We start from the raw sequence: 21,416 nt of genomic DNA, 5'->3' as shown, positions 1-21,416 counted from the left end.
AAGTAATCTATTTTTATAATGGGGTTTAGCTGCTTTCCACTGCTGTGTTTATGCCGCTTTACACCCTCTTGATTCACTTCCAGAGAGAGATCAATACATAGGTTTTAAGACTCTTACTAGTCAGATATATTCTTGGGCGGTGAATAGGGGCTGTTGAGTCCAGTTCACTGAGCAGGGAGTAGGTCTTGTCTATTACATATTTGGCTTGTGGAACGGTATCTGAGCTAATTTCAAACCCTTGTTTTATGCATCACCCCACCTCACCTTTCCCGTTAAGCAGCCATAGTGTGTTTTCTAAATGTGTGACTCTGTTCTGTTTTGTAATTCAGTTCAAGTGTAGCGATTTTGACATTCCCTCTCTCAGTGATATCTTAGGATAAGTGTCTTTTTCTCTGTGACTTTTTTCACTGAGAGTCATCGTACCTAAATCCACTCATCCTGCTGCTACTAGCCTTATGACATTGATTTCATGGCTGAGTGATATTCCATTGTGCCTAAGTACCACAACTTCTTTATCCATTTTTCGCTTTCCTGGGATATTGAAGGTGTACCGAAGTGGAGGTTCTTGGAAACAGAGCAGCCCTAAACTTTGGGGTGCCTGTGTCTTGTTGATTTTTAGGTTTCCCGATTTATACGCCCATGAGTGGAAGTGCCCTATGCTCTCTAAGCTGTGCTTATTACATGTTTCAGGACACACCGTACACTTCTCCAGAGTGGCTGTTGGCAATTTACAGCCCGCCCATCAGCGTAGCAAGGCTCCCATGTCTCCATGGCCTGTCCTGCATTTCTGGTTTTTACACTTTTTTCAGCATGGCCCTTTTGACCGATGGCAAGCGAGACTTCTTTGTAGCGCTGATTTGCCTTTCCGGCTTGCCTGGTTGGCCAAAAACGGCGTATGCGTTTTTCCCTGAATATATTCAGGGAAAAACGCATACGCCCTTTTTGGCCAAGGGCATCATTGTCAACGCTTTGCCGCTTTTCATGTGCTTTCAAGGCGAGTCGAGTCTGCCTCCTGAAACCTGTTTCCTGCAATTCTGCCTTGCTTTCCAATCCTCCTCGTTGCCTTCCCTCAATATATTTGTGGACGAGAGTTATCATTTATAACTCTGCAGGTTTGTGAGTTGCAGTGCCCCTGAGCTCCATTTGTCAACTCGCTTTTTTGGGAGCTGGCCGCCAAAGCGCAGGATTGCTTCAGGCCGTATTCTGGTTCCGGGGGGCAGGCTGAGCCTGTGGTTCATTCTTCTTCCTGATGGGAAAATAGAGTGACCTGTGCCTGTCCCAACACCTAGAGCTAGTCTCTCATTGGTTCCCCCTCTTCCCGTTCATCCTCAGGCCAAATTGCTACCTGTCCGAAACAGGAGGTTAAAGGTGCTGATTCTCCAAGTAGGGAGATTGTTAGTCGAGCGGCTGGAATGGCGAACCCGAGCACAAGGAGAGGAGAAATGAGGTGCGTTTGAGAAACCTTTCCCGATCACACGGCGTACCATCTTCTGGGTTTCCCACGCATGTTTTCGATGTAGGAAGATGCCCTTGAACCTGGAGATTTGGGACCCACGGCATGGGTACCACGCAGTATGACTTTAAAGGGTCTGCGTTTGCTCACCCAAGCTCACCAATCCTCTCAGCCCCAAGAGTGTCCAGCCTCATGTCTCATCCAGCTGTGGGTCTAGATATGGTCAATCCAGGTTGCATCAGAGCCCCTGAACGGACTTTGTAAGAATTTCTCTCTCTTTCACTGTCTTTGTTTTACGGGTTTTTTTTTAAGTAATCTATTTTTATGATGGGGTTTAGCTGCTTTTCACTGCTGTGTTTATGCCGCTTTACACCCTCTTGATTCACTTCCAGAGAGAGATCAATACATAGGTTTTAAGACTCTTACTAGTCAGATATATTCTTGGGCGGTGAATAGGGGCTGTTGAGTCCAGTTCACTGAGCAGGGAGTAGGTCTTGTCTATTACATATTTGGCTTGTGGAACGGTATCTGAGCTAATTTCAAACCCTTGTTTTATGCATCACCCCACCTCACCTTTCCCGTTAAGCAGCCATAGTGTGTTTTCTAAATGTGTGACTCTGTTCTGTTTTGTAATTCAGTTCAAGTGTAGCGATTTTGACATTCCCTCTCTCAGTGATATCTTAGGATAAGTGTCTTTTTCTCTGTGACTTATTTCACTGAGAGTCATCGTACCTAAATCCACTCATCCTGCTGCTACTAGCCTTATGACATTGATTTCATGGCTGAGTGATATTCCATTGTGCCTAAGTACCACAACTTCTTTATCCATTTTTCGCTTTCCTGGGATATTGAAGGTGTACCGAAGTGGAGGTTCTTGGAAACAGAGCAGCCCTAAACTTTGGGGTGCCTGTGTCTTGTTGATTTTTAGGTTTCCCGATTTATACGCCCATGAGTGGAAGTGCCCTATGCTCTCTAAGCTGTGCTTATTACATGTTTCAGGACACACCGTACACTTCTCCAGAGTGGCTGTTGGCAATTTACAGCCCGCCCATCAGCGTAGCAAGGCTCCCATGTCTCCATGGCCTGTCCTGCATTTCTGGTTTTTACACTTTTTTCAGCATGGCCCTTTTGACCGATGGCAAGCGAGACTTCTTTGTAGCGCTGATTTGCCTTTCCGGCTTGCCTGGTTGGCCAAAAAGGGCGTATGCGTTTTTCCCTGAATATATTCAGGGAAAAACGCATACGCCCTTTTTGGCCAAGGGCATCATTGTCAACGCTTTGCCGCTTTTCATGTGCTTTCAAGGCGAGTCGAGTCTGCCTCCTGAAACCTGTTTCCTGCAATTCTGCCTTGCTTTCCAATCCTCCTCGTTGCCTTCCCTCAATATATTTGTGGACGAGAGTTATCATTTATAACTCTGCAGGTTTGTGAGTTGCAGTGCCCCTGAGCTCCATTTGTCAACTCGCTTTTTTGGGAGCTGGCCGCCAAAGCGCAGGATTGCTTCAGGCCGTATTCTGGTTCCGGGGGGCAGGCTGAGCCTGTGGTTCATTCTTCTTCCTGATGGGAAAATAGAGTGACCTGTGCTTGTCCCAACACCTAGAGCTAGTCTCTCATTGGTTCCCCCTCTTCCCGTTCATCCTCAGGCCAAATTGCGACCTGTCCGAAACAGGAGGTTAAAGGTGCTGATTCTCCAAGTAGGGAGATGGTTAGTCGAGCGGCTGGAATGGCGAACCCGAGCACAAGGAGAGGAGAAATGAGGTGCGTTTGAGAAACCTTTCCCGATCACACGGTGTACCATCTTCTGGGTTTCGCACGCATGTTTTCGATGTAGGAAGATGCCCTTGAACCTGGAGATTTGGGACCCACGGCATGGGTACCACGCAGTATGACTTTAAAGGGTCTGCGTTTGCTCACCCAAGCTCACCAATCCTCTCAGCCCCAAGAGTGTCCAGCCTTATGTCTCATCCAGCTGTGGGTCTAGATATGGTCAATCCAGGTTGCATCAGAGCCCCTGAAGGGATTTTGTAAGAATTTCTCTCTCTTTCACTGTCTTCGTTTTATGGGGTTTTTTTTAAGTAATCTCTTTTTATAATGGGGTTTAGCTGCTTTTCACTGCTGTGTTTATGCCGCTTTACACCCTCTTGATTCACTTCCAGAGAGAGATCAATACATAGGTTTTAAGACTCTTACTAGTCAGATATATTCTTGGGCGGTGAATAGGGGCTGTTGAGTCCAGTTCACTGAGCAGGGAGTAGGTCTTGTCTATTACATATTTGGCTTGTGGAACGGTATCTGAGCTAATTTCAAACCCTTGTTTTATGCATCACCCCACCTCACCTTTCCCGTTAAGCAGCCATAGTGTGTTTTCTAAATGTGTGACTCTGTTCTGTTTTGTAATTCAGTTCAAGTGTAGCGATTTTGACATTCCCTCTCTCAGTGATATCTTAGGATAAGTGTCTTTTTCTCTGTGACTTATTTCACTGAGAGTCATCGTACCTAAATCCACTCATCCTGCTGCTACTAGCCTTATGACATTGATTTCATGGCTGAGTGATATTCCATTGTGCCTAAGTACCACAACTTTTTTATCCATTTTTCGCTTTCCTGGGATATTGAAGGTGTACCGAAGTGGAGGTTCTTGGAAACAGAGCAGCCCTAAACTTTGGGGTGCCTGTGTCTTGTTGATTTTTAGGTTTCCCGATTTATACGCCCATGAGTGGAAGTGCCCTATGCTCTCTAAGCTGTGCTTATTACATGTTTCAGGACACACCGTACACTTCTCCAGAGTGGCTGTTGGCAATTTACAGCCCGCCCATCAGCGTAGCAAGGCTCCCATGTCTCCATGGCCTGTCCTGCATTTCTGGTTTTTACACTTTTTTCAGCATGGCCCTTTTGACCGATGGCAAGCGAGCCTTCTTTGTAGCGCTGATTTGCCTTTCCGGCTTGCCTGGTTGGCCAAAAAGGGCGTATGCGTTTTTCCCTGAATATATTCAGGGAAAAACGCATACGCCCTTTTTGGCCAAGGGCATCATTGTCAACGCTTTGCCGCTTTTCATGTGCTTTCAAGGCGAGTCGAGTCTGCCTCCTGAAACCTGTTTCCTGCAATTCTGCCTTGCTTTCCAATCCTCCTCGTTGCCTTCCCTCAATATATTTGTGGACGAGAGTTATCATTTATAACTCTGCAGGTTTGTGAGTTGCAGTGCCCCTGAGCTCCATTTGTCAACTCGCTTTTTTGGGAGCTGGCCGCCAAAGCGCAGGATTGCTTCAGGCCGTATTCTGGTTCCGGGGGGCAGGCTGAGCCTGTGGTTCATTCTTCTTCCTGATGGGAAAATAGAGTGACCTGTGCCTGTCCCAACACCTAGAGCTAGTCTCTCATTGGTTCCCCCTGTTCCCGTTCATCCTCAGGCCAAATTGCGACCTGTCCGAAACAGGAGGTTAAAGGTGCTGATTCTCCAAGTAGGGAGATTGTTAGTCGAGCGGCTGGAATGGCGAACCCGAGCACAAGGAGAGGAGAAATGAGGTGCGTTTGAGAAACCTTTCCCGATCACACGGCGTACCATCTTCTTGGTTTCCCACGCATGTTTTCGATGTAGGAAGATGCCCTTGAACCTGGAGATTTGGGACCCACGGCATGGGTACCACGCAGTATGACTTTAAAGGGTCTGCGTTTGCTCACCCAAGCTCACCAATCCTCTCAGCCCCAAGAGTGTCCAGCCTCATGTCTCATCCAGCTGTGGGTCTAGATATGGTCAATCCAGGTTGCATCAGAGCCCCTGAACGGACTTTATAAGAATTTCTCTCTCTTTCACTGTCTTTGTTTTATGGGGTTTTTTTTAAGTAATCTATTTTTATGATGGGGTTTAGCTGCTTTTCACTGCTGTGTTTATGCCGCTTTACACCCTCTTGATTCACTTCCAGAGAGAGATCAATACATAGGTTTTAAGACTCTTACTAGTCAGATATATTCTTGGGCGGTGAATAGGGGCTGTTGAGTCCAGTTCACTGAGCAGGGAGTAGGTCTTGTCTATTACATATTTGGCTTGTGGAACGGTATCTGAGCTAATTTCAAACCCTTGTTTTATGCATCACCCCACCTCACCTTTCCCGTTAAGCAGCCATAGTGTGTTTTCTAAATGTGTGACTCTGTTCTGTTTTGTAATTCAGTTCAAGTGTAGCGATTTTGACATTCCCTCTCTCAGTGATATCTTAGGATAAGTGTCTTTTTCTCTGTGACTTTTTTCACTGAGAGTCATCGTACCTAAATCCACTCATCCTGCTGCTACTAGCCTTATGACATTGATTTCATGGCTGAGTGATATTCCATTGTGCCTAAGTACCACAACTTCTTTATCCATTTTTCGCTTTCCTGGGATATTGAAGGTGTACCGAAGTGGAGGTTCTTGGAAACAGAGCAGCCCTAAACTTTGGGGTGCCTGTGTCTTGTTGATTTTTAGGTTTCCCGATTTATACGCCCATGAGTGGAAGTGCCCTATGCTCTCTAAGCTGTGCTTATTACATGTTTCAGGACACACCGTACACTTCTCCAGAGTGGCTGTTGGCAATTTACAGCCCGCCCATCAGCGTAGCAAGGCTCCCATGTCTCCATGGCCTGTCCTGCATTTCTGGTTTTTACACTTTTTTCAGCATGGCCCTTTTGACCGATGGCAAGCGAGACTTCTTTGTAGCGCTGATTTGCCTTTCCGGCTTGCCTGGTTGGCCAAAAAGGGCGTATGCGTTTTTCCCTGAATATATTCAGGGAAAAACGCATACGCCCTTTTTGGCCAAGGGCATCATTGTCAACGCTTTGCCGCTTTTCATGTGCTTTCAAGGCGAGTCGAGTCTGCCTCCTGAAACCTGTTTCCTGCAATTCTGCCTTGCTTTCCAATCCTCCTCGTTGCCTTCCCTCAATATATTTGTGGACGAGAGTTATCATTTATAACTCTGCAGGTTTGTGAGTTGCAGTGCCCCTGAGCTCCATTTGTCAACTCGCTTTTTTGGGAGCTGGCCGCCAAAGCGCAGGATTGCTTCAGGCCGTATTCTGGTTCCGGGGGGCAGGCTGAGCCTGTGGTTCATTCTTCTTCCTGATGGGAAAATAGAGTGACCTGTGCCTGTCCCAACACCTAGAGCTAGTCTCTCATTGGTTCCCCCTCTTCCCGTTCATCCTCAGGCCAAATTGCGACCTGTCCGAAACAGGAGGTTAAAGGTGCTGATTCTCCAAGTAGGGAGATGGTTAGTCGAGCGGCTGGAATGGCGAACCCGAGCACAAGGAGAGGAGAAATGAGGTGCGTTTGAGAAACCTTTCCCGATCACACGGTGTACCATCTTCTGGGTTTCCCACGCATGTTTTCGATGTAGGAAGATGCCCTTGAACCTGGAGATTTGGGACCCACGGCATGGGTACCACGCAGTATGACTTTAAAGGGTCTGCGTTTGCTCACCCAAGCTCACCAATCGTCTCAGCCCCAAGAGTGTCCAGCCTCATGTCTCATCCAGCTGTGGGTCTAGATATGGTCAATCCAGGTTGCATCAGAGCCCCTGAACGGACTTTATAAGAATTTCTCTCTCTTTCACTGTCTTTGTTTTATGGGGTTTTTTTTAAGGAATCTATTTTTATAATGGGGTTTAGCTGCTTTCCACTGCTGTGTTTATGCTGCTTTACACCCTCTTGATTCACTTCCAGAGAGAGATCAATACATAGGTTTTAAGACTCTTACTAGTCAGATATATTCTTGGGCGGTGAATAGGGGCTGTTGAGTCCAGTTCACTGAGCAGGGAGTAGGTCTTGTCTATTACATATTTGGCTTGTGGAACGGTATCTGAGCTAATTTCAAACCCTTGTTTTATGCATCACCCCACCTCACCTTTCCCGTTAAGCAGCCATAGTGTGTTTTCTAAATGTGTGACTCTGTTCTGTTTTGTAATTCAGTTCAAGTGTAGCGACTTTGACATTCCCTCTCTCAGTGATATCTTAGGATAAGTGTCTTTTTCTCTGTGACTTATTTCACTGAGAGTCATCGTACCTAAATCCACTCATCCTGCTGCTACTAGCCTTATGACATTGATTTCATGGCTGAGTGATATTCCATTGTGCCTAAGTACCACAACTTCTTTATCCATTTTTCGCTTTCCTGGGATATTGAAGGTGTACCGAAGTGGAGGTTCTTGGAAACAGAGCAGCCCTAAACTTTGGGGTGCCTGTGTCTTGTTGATTTTTAGGTTTCCCGATTTATACGCCCATGAGTGGAAGTGCCCTATGCTCTCTAAGCTGTGCTTATTACATGTTTCAGGACACACCGTACACTTCTCCAGAGTGGCTGTTGGCAATTTACAGCCCGCCCATCAGCGTAGCAAGGCTCCCATGTCTCCATGGCCTGTCCTGCATTTCTGGTTTTTACACTTTTTTCAGCATGGCCCTTTTGACCGATGGCAAGCGAGACTTCTTTGTAGCGCTGATTTGCCTTTCCGGCTTGCCTGGTTGGTCAAAAAGGGCGTATGCGTTTTTCCCTGAATATATTCAGGGAAAAACGCATACGCCCTTTTTGGCCAAGGGCATCATTGTCAACGCTTTGCCGCTTTTCATGTGCTTTCAAGGCGAGTCGAGTCTGCCTCCTGAAACCTGTTTCCTGCAATTCTGCCTTGCTTTCCTATCCTCCTCGTTGCCTTCCCTCAATATATTTGTGGACGAGAGTTATCATTTATAACTCTGCAGGTTTGTGAGTTGCAGTGCCCCTGAGCTCCATTTGTCAACCCGCTTTTTTTGGGAGCTGGCCGCCAAAGCGCAGGATTGCTTCAGGCCGTATTCTGGTTCCGGGGGGCAGGCTGAGCCTGTGGTTCATTCTTCTTCCTGATGGGAAAATAGAGTGACCTGTGCCTGTCCCAACACCTAGAGCTAGTCTCTCATTGGTTCCCCCTCTTCCCGTTCATCCTCAGGCCAAATTGCGACCTGTCCGAAACAGGAGGTTAAAGGTGCTGATTCTCCAAGTAGGGAGATTGTTAGTCGAGCGGCTGGAATGGCGAACCCGAGCACAAGGAGAGGAGAAATGAGGTGCGTTTGAGAAACCTTTCCCGATCACACGGTGTACCATCTTCTGGGTTTCCCACGCATGTTTTCGATGTAGGAAGATGCCCTTGAACCTGGAGATTTGGGACCCACGGCATGGGTACCACGCAGTATGACTTTAAAGGGTCTGCGTTTGCTCACCCAAGCTCACCAATCCTCTCAGCCCCAAGAGTGTCCAGCCTCATGTCTCATCCAGCTGTGGGTCTAGATATGGTCAATCCAGGTTGCATCAGAGCCCCTGAACGGACTTTGTAAGAATTTCTCTCTCTTTCACTGTCTTTGTTTTACGGGTTTTTTTTTAAGTAATCTATTTTTATGATGGGGTTTAGCTGCTTTTCACTGCTGTGTTTATGCCGCTTTACACCCTCTTGATTCACTTCCAGAGAGAGATCAATACATAGGTTTTAAGACTCTTACTAGTCAGATATATTCTTGGGCGGTGAATAGGGGCTGTTGAGTCCAGTTCACTGAGCAGGGAGTAGGTCTTGTCTATTACATATTTGGCTTGTGGAACGGTATCTGAGCTAATTTCAAACCCTTGTTTTATGCATCACCCCACCTCACCTTTCCCGTTAAGCAGCCATAGTGTGTTTTCTAAATGTGTGACTCTGTTCTGTTTTGTAATTCAGTTCAAGTGTAGCGATTTTGACATTCCCTCTCTCAGTGATATCTTAGGATAAGTGTCTTTTTCTCTGTGACTTATTTCACTGAGAGTCATCGTACCTAAATCCACTCATCCTGCTGCTACTAGCCTTATGACATTGATTTCATGGCTGAGTGATATTCCATTGTGCCTAAGTACCACAACTTCTTTATCCATTTTTCGCTTTCCTGGGATATTGAAGGTGTACCGAAGTGGAGGTTCTTGGAAACAGAGCAGCCCTAAACTTTGGGGTGCCTGTGTCTTGTTGATTTTTAGGTTTCCCGATTTATACGCCCATGAGTGGAAGTGCCCTATGCTCTCTAAGCTGTGCTTATTACATGTTTCAGGACACACCGTACACTTCTCCAGAGTGGCTGTTGGCAATTTACCGCCCGCCCATCAGCGTAGCAAGGCTCCCATGTCTCCATGGCCTGTCCTGCATTTCTGGTTTTTACACTTTTTTCAGCATGGCCCTTTTGACCGATGGCAAGCGAGACTTCTTTGTAGCGCTGATTTGCCTTTCCGGCTTGCCTGGTTGGTCAAAAAGGGCGTATGCGTTTTTCCCTGAATATATTCAGGGAAAAACGCATACGCCCTTTTTGGCCAAGGGCATCATTGTCAACGCTTTGCCGCTTTTCATGTGCTTTCAAGGCGAGTCGAGTCTGCCTCCTGAAACCTGTTTCCTGCAATTCTGCCTTGCTTTCCAATCCTCCTCGTTGCCTTCCCTCAATATATTTGTGGACGAGAGTTATCATTTATAACTCTGCAGGTTTGTGAGTTGCAGTGCCCCTGAGCTCCATTTGTCAACCCGCTTTTTTTGGGAGCTGGCCGCCAAAGCGCAGGATTGCTTCAGGCCGTATTCTGGTTCCGGGGGGCAGGCTGAGCCTGTGGTTCATTCTTCTTCCTGATGGGAAAATAGAGTGACCTGTGCCTGTCCCAACACCTAGAGCTAGTCTCTCATTGGTTCCCCCTCTTCCCGTTCATCCTCAGGCCAAATTGCGACCTGTCCGAAACAGGAGGTTAAAGGTGCTGATTCTCCAAGTAGGGAGATTGTTAGTCCAGCGGCTGGAATGGCGAACCCGAGCACAAGGAGAGGAGAAATGAGGTGCGTTTGAGAAACCTTTCCCGATCACACGGTGTACCATCTTCTGGGTTTCCCACGCATGTTTTCGATGTAGGAAGATGCCCTTGAACCTGGAGATTTGGGACCCACGGCATGGGTACCACGCAGTATGACTTTAAAGGGTCTGCGTTTGCTCACCCAAGCTCACCAATCCTCTCAGCCCCAAGAGTGTCCAGCCTCATGTCTCATCCAGCGCTGGGTCTAGATATGGTCAATCCAGGTTGCATCAGAGCCCCTGAACGGACTTTGTAAGAATTTCTCTCTCTTTCACTGTCTTTGTTTTACGGAGTTTTTTTTAAGTAATCTATTTTTATGATGGGGTTTAGCTGCTTTTCACTGCTGTGTTTATGCCGCTTTACACCCTCTTGATTCACTTCCAGAGAGAGATCAATACATAGGTTTTAAGACTCTTACTAGTCAGATATATTCTTGGGCGGTGAATAGGGGCTGTTGAGTCCAGTTCACTGAGCAGGGAGTAGGTCTTGTCTATTACATATTTGGCTTGTGGAACGGTATCTGAGCTAATTTCAAACCCTTGTTTTATGCATCACCCCACCTCACCTTTCCCGTTAAGCAGCCATAGTGTGTTTTCTAAATGTGTGACTCTGTTCTGTTTTGTAATTCAGTTCAAGTGTAGCGATTTTGACATTCCCTCTCTCAGTGATATCTTAGGATAAGTGTCTTTTTCTCTGTGACTTATTTCACTGAGAGTCATCGTACCTAAATCCACTCATCCTGCTGCTACTAGCCTTATGACATTGATTTCATGGCTGAGTGATATTCCATTGTGCCTAAGTACCACAACTTCTTTATCCATATTTCGCTTTCCTGGGATATTGAAGGTGTACCGAAGTGGAGGTTCTTGGAAACAGAGCAGCCCTAAACTTTGGGGTGCCTGTGTCTTGTTGATTTTTAGGTTTCCCGATTTATACGCCCATGAGTGGAAGTGCCCTATGCTCTCTAAGCTGTGCTTATTACATGTTTCAGGACACACCGTACACTTCTCCAGAGTGGCTGTTGGCAATTTACAGCCCGTCCATCAGCGTAGCAAGGCTCCCATGTCTCCATGGCCTGTCCTGCATTTCTGGTTTTTACACTTTTTTCAGCATGGCCCTTTTGACCGATGGCAAGCGAGACTTCTTTGTAGCGCTGATTTGCCTTTCCGGCTTGCCTGGTTGGCCAAAAAGGGCGTATGCGTTTTTCCCTGAATATATTCAGGGAAAAACGCATACGCCCTTTTTGGCCAAGGGCATCATTGTCAACGCTTTGCCGCTTTTCATGTGCTTTCAAGGCGAGTCGAGTCTGCCTCCTGAAACCTGTTTCCTGCAATTCTGCCTTGCTTTCCAATCCTCCTCGTTGCCTTCCCTCAATATATTTGTGGACGAGAGTTATCATTTATAACTCTGCAGGTTTGTGAGTTGCAGTGCCCCTGAGCTCCATTTGTCAACTCGCTTTTTTGGGAGCTGGCCGCCAAAGCGCAGGATTGCTTCAGGCCGTATTCTGGTTCCGGGGGGCAGGCTGAGCCTGTGGTTCATTCTTCTTCCTGATGGGAAAATAGAGTGACCTGTGCCTGTCCCAACACCTAGAGCTAGTCTCTCATTGGTTCCCCCTCTTCCCGTTCATCCTCAGGCCAAATTGCGACCTGTCCGAAACAGGAGGTTAAAGGTGCTGATTCTCCAAGTAGGGAGATGGTTAGTCGAGCGGCTGGAATGGCGAACCCGAGCACAAGGAGAGGAGAAATGAGGTGCGTTTGAGAAACCTTTCCCGATCACACGGTGTACCATCTTCTGGGTTTCCCACGCATGTTTTCGATGTAGGAAGATGCCCTTGAACCTGGAGATTTGGGACCCACGGCATGGGTACCACGCAGTATGACTTTAAAGGGTCTGCGTTTGCTCACCCAAGCTCACCAATCGTCTCAGCCCCAAGAGTGTCCAGCCTCATGTCTCATCCAGCTGTGGGTCTAGATATGGTCAATCCAGGTTGCATCAGAGCCCCTGAACGGACTTTATAAGAATTTCTCTCTCTTTCACTGTCTTTGTTTTATGGGGTTTTTTTTAAGTAATCTATTTTTATAATGGGGTTTAGCTGCTTTCCACTGCTGTGTTTATGCTGCTTTACACCCTCTTGATTCACTTCCAGAGAGAGATCAATACATAGGTTTTAAGACTCTTACTAGTCAGATATATTCTTGGGCGGTGAATAGGGGCTGTTGAGTCCAGTTCACTGAGCAGGGAGTAGGTCTTGTCTATTACATATTTGGCTTGTGGAACGGTATCTGAGCTAATTTCAAACCCTTGTTTTATGCATCACCCCACCTCACCTTTCCCGTTAAGCAGCCATAGTGTGTTTTCTAAATGTGTGACTCTGTTCTGTTTTGTAATTCAGTTCAAGTGTAGCGACTTTGACATTCCCTCTCTCAGTGATATCTTAGGATAAGTGTCTTTTTCTCTGTGACTTATTTCACTGAGAGTCATCGTACGTAAATCCACTCATCCTGCTGCTACTAGCCTTATGACATTGATTTCATGGCTGAGTGATATTCCATTGTGCCTAAGTACCACAACTTCTTTATCCATTTTTCGCTTTCCTGGGATATTGAAGGTGTACCGAAGTGGAGGTTCTTGGAAACAGAGCAGCCCTAAACTTTGGGGTGCCTGTGTCTTGTTGATTTTTAGGTTTCCCGATTTATACGCCCATGAGTGGAAGTGCCCTATGCTCTCTAAGCTGTGCTTATTACATGTTTCAGGACACACCGTACACTTCTCCAGAGTGGCTGCTGGCAATTTACAGCCCGCCCATCAGCGTAGCAAGGCTCCCATGTCTCCATGGCCTGTCCTGCATTTCTGGTTTTTACACTTTTTTCAGCATGGCCCTTTTGACCGATGGCAAGCGAGACTTCTTTGTAGCGCTGATTTGCCTTTCCGGCTTGCCTGGTTGGCCAAAAAGGGCGTATGCGTTTTTCCCTGAATATATTCAGGGAAAAACGCATACGCCCTTTTTGGCCAAGGGCATCATTGTCAACGCTTTGCCGCTTTTCATGTGCTTTCAAGGCGAGTCGAGTCTGCCTCCTGAAACCTGTTTCCTGCAATTCTGCCTTGCTTTCCAATCCTCCTCGTTGCCTTCCCTCAATATATTTGTGGACGAGAGTTATCATTTATAACTCTGCAGGTTTGTGAGTTGCAGTGCCCCTGAGCTCCATTTGTCAACCCGCTTTTTTTGGGAGCTGGCCGCCAAAGCGCAGGATTGCTTCAGGCCGTATTCTGGTTCCGGGGGGCAGGCTGAGCCTGTGGTTCATTCTTCTTCCTGATGGGAAAATAGAGTGACCTGTGCCTGTCCCAACACCTAGAGCTAGTCTCTCATTGGTTCCCCCTCTTCCCGTTCATCCTCAGGCCAAATTGCGACCTGTCCGAAACAGGAGGTTAAAGGTGCTGATTCTCCAAGTAGGGAGATTGTTAGTCCAGCGGCTGGAATGGCGAACCCGAGCACAAGGAGAGGAGAAATGAGGTGCGTTTGAGAAACCTTTCCCGATCACACGGTGTACCATCTTCTGGGTTTCCCACGCATGTTTTCGATGTAGGAAGATGCCCTTGAACCTGGAGATTTGGGACCCACGGCATGGGTACCACGCAGTATGACTTTAAAGGGTCTGCGTTTGCTCACCCAAGCTCACCAATCCTCTCAGCCCCAAGAGTGTCCAGCCTCATGTCTCATCCAGCGCTGGGTCTAGATATGGTCAATCCAGGTTGCATCAGAGCCCCTGAACGGACTTTGTAAGAATTTCTCTCTCTTTCACTGTCTTTGTTTTACGGGGTTTTTTTTAAGTAATCTATTTTTATAATGGGGTTTAGCTGCTTTTCACTGCTGTGTTTAGGCCGCTTTACACCCTCTTGATTCACTTCCAGAGAGAGATCAATACATAGGTTTTAAGACTCTTACTAGTCAGATATATTCTTGGGCGGTGAATAGGGGCTGTTGAGTCCAGTTCACTGAGCAGGGAGTAGGTCTTGTCTATTACATATTTGGCTTGTGGAACGGTATCTGAGCTAATTTCAAACCCTTGTTTTATGCATCACCCCACCTCACCTTTCCCGTTAAGCAGCCATAGTGTGTTTTCTAAATGTGTGACTCTGTTCTGTTTTGTAATTCAGTTCAAGTGTAGCGATTTTGACATTCCCTCTCTCAGTGATATCTTAGGATAAGTGTCTTTTTCTCTGTGACTTATTTCACTGAGAGTCATCGTACCTAAATCCACTCATCCTGCTGCTACTAGCCTTATGACATTGATTTCATGGCTGAGTGATATTCCATTGTGCCTAAGTACCACAACTTCTTTATCCATTTTTCGCTTTCCTGGGATATTGAAGGTGTACCGAAGTGGAGGTTCTTGGAAACAGAGCAGCCCTAAACTTTGGGGTGCCTGTGTCTTGTTGATTTTTAGGTTTCCCGATTTAGACGCCCATGAGTGGAAGTGCCCTATGCTCTCTAAGCTGTGCTTATTACATGTTTCAGGACACACCGTACACTTCTCCAGAGTGGCTGTTGGCAATTTACAACCCGCCCATCAGCGTAGCAAGGCTCCCATGTCTCCATGGCCTGTCCTGCATTTCTGGTTTTTACACTTTTTTCAGCATGGCCCTTTTGACCGATGGCAAGCGAGACTTCTTTGTAGCGCTGATTTGCCTTTCCGGCTTGCCTGGTTGGCCAAAAAGGGCGTATGCGTTTTTCCCTGAATATATTCAGGGAAAAACGCATACGCCCTTTTTGGCCAAGGGCATCATTGTCAACGCTTTGCCGCTTTTCATGTGCTTTCAAGGCGAGTCGAGTCTGCCTCCTGAAACCTGTTTCCTGCAATTCTGCCTTGCTTTCCAATCCTCCTCGTTGCCTTCCCTCAATATATTTGTGGACGAGAGTTATCATTTATAACTCTGCAGGTTTGTGAGTTGCAGTGCCCCTGAGCTCCATTTGTCAACCCGCTTTTTTTGGGAGCTGGCCGCCAAAGCGCAGGATTGCTTCAGGCCGTATTCTGGTTCCGGGGGGCAGGCTGAGCCTGTGGTTCATTCTTCTTCCTGATGGGAAAATAGAGTGACCTGTGCCTGTCCCAACACCTAGAGCTAGTCTCTCATTGGTTCCCCCTCTTCCCGTTCATCCTCAGGCCAAATTGCGACCTGTCCGAAACAGGAGGTTAAAGGTGCTGATTCTCCAAGTAGGGAGATTGTTAGTCCAGCGGCTGGAATGGCGAACCCGAGCACAAGGAGAGGAGAAATGAGGTGCGTTTGAGAAACCTTTCCCGATCACACGGTGTACCATCTTCTGGGTTTCCCACGCATGTTTTCGATGTAGGAAGATGCCCTTGAACCTGGAGATTTGGGACCCACGGCATGGGTACCACGCAGTATGACTTTAAAGGGTCTGCGTTTGCTCACCCAAGCTCACCAATCCTCTCAGCCCCAAGAGTGTCCAGCCTCATGTCTCATCCAGCGCTGGGTCTAGATATGGTCAATCCAGGTTGCATCAGAGCCCCTGAACGGACTTTGTAAGAATTTCTCTCTCTTTCACTGTCTTTGTTTTACGGGGTTTTTTTTAAGTAATCTATTTTTATAATGGGGTTTAGCTGCTTTTCACTGCTGTGTTTAGGCCGCTTTACACCCTCTTGATTCACTTCCAGAGAGAGATCAATACATAGGTTTTAAGACTCTTACTAGTCAGATATATTCTTGGGCGGTGAATAGGGGCTGTTGAGTCCAGTTCACTGAGCAGGGAGTAGGTCTTGTCTATTACATATTTGGCTTGTGGAACGGTATCTGAGCTAATTTCAAACCCTTGTTTTATGCATCACCCCACCTCACCTTTCCCGTTAAGCAGCCATAGTGTGTTTTCTAAATGTGTGACTCTGTTCTGTTTTGTAATTCAGTTCAAGTGTAGCGATTTTGACATTCCCTCTCTCAGTGATATCTTAGGATAAGTGTCTTTTTCTCTGTGACTTATTTCACTGAGAGTCATCGTACCTAAATCCACTCATCCTGCTGCTACTAGCCTTATGACATTGATTTCATGGCTGAGTGATATTCCATTGTGCCTAAGTACCACAACTTCTTTATCCATTTTTCGCTTTCCTGGGATATTGAAGGTGTACCGAAGTGGAGGTTCTTGGAAACAGAGCAGCCCTAAACTTTGGGGTGCCTGTGTCTTGTTGATTTTTAGGTTTCCCGATTTAGACGCCCATGAGTGGAAGTGCCCTATGCTCTCTAAGCTGTGCTTATTACATGTTTCAGGACACACCGTACACTTCTCCAGAGTGGCTGTTGGCAATTTACAACCCGCCCATCAGCGTAGCAAGGCTCCCATGTCTCCATGGCCTGTCCTGCATTTCTGGTTTTTACACTTTTTTCAGCATGGCCCTTTTGACCGATGGCAAGCGAGACTTCTTTGTAGCGCTGATTTGCCTTTCCGGCTTGCCTGGTTGGCCAAAAAGGGCGTATGCGTTTTTTCCTGAATATATTCAGGGAAAAACGCATACGCCCTTTTTGGCCAAGGGCATCATTGTCAACGCTTTGCCGCTTTTCATGTGCTTTCAAGGCGAGTCGAGTCTGCCTCCTGAAACCTGTTTCCTGCAATTCTGCCTTGCTTTCCAATCCTCCTCGTTGCCTTCCCTCAATATATTTGTGGACGAGAGTTATCATTTATAACTCTGCAGGTTTGTGAGTTGCAGTGCCCCTGAGCTCCATTTGTCAACCCGCTTTTTTGGGAGATGGCCGCCAAAGCGCAGGATTGCTTCAGGCCGTATTCTGGTTCCGGGGGGCAGGCTGAGCCTGTGGTTCATTCTTCTTCCTGATGGGAAAATAGAGTGACCTGTGCCTGTCCCAACACCTAGAGCTAGTCTCTCATTGGTTCCCCCTCTTCCCGTTCATCCTCAGGCCAAATTGCGACCTGTCCGAAACAGGAGGTTAAAGGTGCTGATTCTCCAAGTAGGGAGATTGTTAGTCGAGCGGCTGGAATGGCGAACCCGAGCAGAAGGAGAGGAGAGATGAGGTGCGTTTGAGAAACCTTTCCCGATCACACGGCGTACCATCTTCTGGGTTTCCCACGCATGTTTTCGATGTAGGAAGATGCCCTTGAACCTGGAGATTTGGGACCCACGGCATGGGTACCACGCAGTATGACTTTAAAGGGTCTGCGTTTGCTCACCCAAGCTCACCAATCCTCTCAGCCCCAAGAGTGTCCAGCCTCATGTCTCATCCAGCTGTGGGTCTAGATATGGTCAATCCAGGTTGCATCAGAGCCCCTGAACGGACTTTGTAAGAATTTCTCTCTCTTTCACTGTCTTTGTTTTACGGGTTTTTTTTTAAGTAATCTATTTTTATGATAGGGTTTAGCTGCTTTTCACTGCTGTGTTTATGCCGCTTTACACCCTCTTGATTCACTTCCAGAGAGAGATCAATACATAGGTTTTAAGACTCTTACTAGTCAGATATATTCTTGGGCGGTGAATAGGGGCTGTTGAGTCCAGTTCACTGAGCAGGGAGTAGGTCTTGTCTATTACATATTTGGCTTGTGGAACGGTATCTGAGCTAATTTCAAACCCTTGTTTTATGCATCACCCCACCTCACCTTTCCCGTTAAGCAGCCATAGTGTGTTTTCTAAATGTGTGACTCTGTTCTGTTTTGTAATTCAGTTCAAGTGTAGCGATTTTGACATTCCCTCTCTCAGTGATATCTTAGGATAAGTGTCTTTTTCTCTGTGACTTATTTCACTGAGAGTCATCGTACCTAAATCCACTCATCCTGCTGCTACTAGCCTTATGACATTGATTTCATGGCTGAGTGATATTCCATTGTGCCTAAGTACCACAACTTCTTTATCCATTTTTCGCTTTCCTGGGATATTGAAGGTGTACCGAAGTGGAGGTTCTTGGAAACAGAGCAGCCCTAAACTTTGGGGTGCCTGTGTCTTGTTGATTTTTAGGTTTCCCGATTTATTCGCCCATGAGTGGAAGTGCCCTATGCTCTCTAAGCTGTGCTTATTACATGTTTCAGGACACACCGTACACTTCTCCAGAGTGGCTGTTGGCAATTTACAGCCCGCCCATCAGCGTAGCAAGGCTCCCATGTCTCCATGGCCTGTCCTGCATTTCTGGTTTTTACACTTTTTTCAGCATGGCCCTTTTGACCGATGGCAAGCGAGACTTCTTTGTAGCGCTGATTTGCCTTTCCGGCTTGCCTGGTTGGCCAAAAAGGGCGTATGCGTTTTTCCCTGAATATATTCAGGGAAAAACGCATACGCCCTTTTTGGCCAAGGGCATCATTGTCAACGCTTTGCCGCTTTTCATGTGCTTTCAAGGCGAGTCGAGTCTGCCTCCTGAAACCTGTTTCCTGCAATTCTGCCTTGCTTTCCAATCCTCCTCGTTGCCTTCCCTCAATATATTTGTGGACGAGAGTTATCATTTATAACTCTGCAGGTTTGTGAGTTGCAGTGCCCCTGAGCTCCATTTGTCAACTGGCTTTTTTGGGAGCTGGCCGCCAAAGCGCAGGATTGCTTCAGGCCGTATTCTGGTTCCGGGGGGCAGGCTGAGCCTGTGGTTCATTCTTCTTCCTGATGGGAAAATAGAGTGACCTGTGCCTGTCCCAACACCTAGAGCTAGTCTCTCATTGGTTCCCCCTCTTCCCGTTCATCCTCAGGCCAAATTGCGACCTGTCCGAAACAGGAGGTTAAAGGTGCTGATTCTCCAAGTAGGGAGATGGTTAGTCGAGCGGCTGGAATGGCGAACCCGAGCACAAGGAGAGGAGAAATGAGGTGCGTTTGAGAAACCTTTCCCGATCACACGGTGTACCATCTTCTGGGTTTCCCACGCATGTTTTCGATGTAGGAAGATGCCCTTGAACCTGGAGATTAGGGACCCACGGCATGGGTACCACGCAGTATGACTTTAAAGGGTCTGCGTTTGCTCACCCAAGCTCACCAATCGTCTCAGCCCCAAGAGTGTCCAGCCTCATGTCTCATCCAGCTGTGGGTCTAGATATGGTCAATCCAGGTTGCATCAGAGCCCCTGAACGGACTTTATAAGAATTTCTCTCTCTTTCACTGTCTTTGTTTTATGGGGTTTTTTTTAAGTAATCTATTTTTATAATGGGGTTTAGCTGCTTTCCACTGCTGTGTTTATGCTGCTTTACACCCTCTTGATTCACTTCCAGAGAGAGATCAATACATAGGTTTTAAGACTCTTATTAGTCAGATATATTCTTGGGCGGTGAATAGGGGCTGTTGAGTCCAGTTCACTGAGCAGGGAGTAGGTCTTGTCTATTACATATTTGGCTTGTGGAACGGTATCTGAGCTAATTTCAAACCCTTGTTTTATGCATCACCCCACCTCACCTTTCCCGTTAAGCAGCCATAGTGTGTTTTCTAAATGTGTGACTCTGTTCTGTTTTGTAATTCAGTTCAAGTGTAGCGACTTTGACATTCCCTCTCTCAGTGATATCTTAGGATAAGTGTCTTTTTCTCTGTGACTTATTTCACTGAGAGTCATCGTACCTAAATCCACTCATCCTGCTGCTACTAGCCTTATGACATTGATTTCATGGCTGAGTGATATTCCATTGTGCCTAAGTACCACAACTTCTTTATCCATTTTTCGCTTTCCTGGGATATTGAAGGTGTACCGAAGTGGAGGTTCTTGGAAACAGAGCAGCCCTAAACTTTGGGGTGCCTGTGTCTTGTTGATTTTTAGGTTTCCCGATTGATACGCCCATGAGTGGAAGTGCCCTATGCTCTCTAAGCTGTGCTTATTACATGTTTCAGGACACACCGTACACTTCTCCAGAGTGGCTGTTGGCAATTTACAGCCCGCCCATCAGCGTAGCAAGGCTCCCATGTCTCCATGGCCTGTCCTGCATTTCTGGTTTTTACACTTTTTTCAGCATGGCCCTTTTGACCGATGGCAAGCGAGACTTCTTTGTAGCGCTGATTTGCCTTTCCGGCTTGCCTGGTTGGCCAAAAAGGGCGTATGCGTTTTTCCCTGAATATATTCAGGGAAAAACGCATACGCCCTTTTTGGCCAAGGGCATCATTGTCAACGCTTTGCCGCTTTTCATGTGCTTTCAAGGCGAGTCGAGTCTGCCTCCTGAAACCTGTTTCCTGCAATTCTGCCTTGCTTTCCAATCCTCCTCGTTGCCTTCCCTCAATATATTTGTGGACGAGAGTTATCATTTATAACTCTGCAGGTTTGTGAGTTGCAGTGCCCCTGAGCTCCATTTGTCAACCCGCTTTTTTGGGAGATGGCCGCCAAAGCGCAGGATTGCTTCAGGCCGTATTCTGGTTCCGGGGGGCAGGCTGAGCCTGTGGTTCATTCTTCTTCCTGATGGGAAAATAGAGTGACCTGTGCCTGTCCCAACACCTAGAGCTAGTCTCTCATTGGTTCCCCCTCTTCCCGTTCATCCTCAGGCCAAATTGCGACCTGTCCGAAACAGGAGGTTAAAGGTGCTGATTCTCCAAGTAGGGAGATTGTTAGTCGAGCGGCTGGAATGGCGAACCCGAGCAGAAGGAGAGGAGAGATGAGGTGCGTTTGAGAAACCTTTCCCGATCACACGGCGTACCATCTTCTGGGTTTCCCACGCATGTTTTCGATGTAGGAAGATGCCCTTGAACCTGGAGATTTGGGACCCACGGCATGGGTACCACGCAGTATGACTTTAAAGGGTCTGCGTTTGCTCACCCAAGCTCACCAATCCTCTCAGCCCCAAGAGTGTCCAGCCTCATGTCTCATCCAGCTGTGGGTCTAGATATGGTCAATCCAGGTTGCATCAGAGCCCCTGAACGGACTTTGTAAGAATTTCTCTCTCTTTCACTGTCTTTGTTTTACGGGTTTTTTTTTAAGTAATCTATTTTTATGATAGGGTTTAGCTGCTTTTCACTGCTGTGTTTATGCCGCTTTACACCCTCTTGATTCACTTCCAGAGAGAGATCAATACATAGGTTTTAAGACTCTTACTAGTCAGATATATTCTTGGGCGGTGAATAGGGGCTGTTGAGTCCAGTTCACTGAGCAGGGAGTAGGTCTTGTCTATTACATATTTGGCTTGTGGAACGGTATCTGAGCTAATTTCAAACCCTTGTTTTATGCATCACCCCACCTCACCTTT

The sequence above is a fragment of the Eubalaena glacialis genome, chromosome 7, assembly GCF_028564815.1.
Source record: "Eubalaena glacialis isolate mEubGla1 chromosome 7, mEubGla1.1.hap2.+ XY, whole genome shotgun sequence".
Taxonomy (NCBI): Eukaryota; Metazoa; Chordata; class Mammalia; order Artiodactyla; family Balaenidae; genus Eubalaena; species Eubalaena glacialis.
This window is presented reverse-complemented; position numbering follows the sequence as displayed.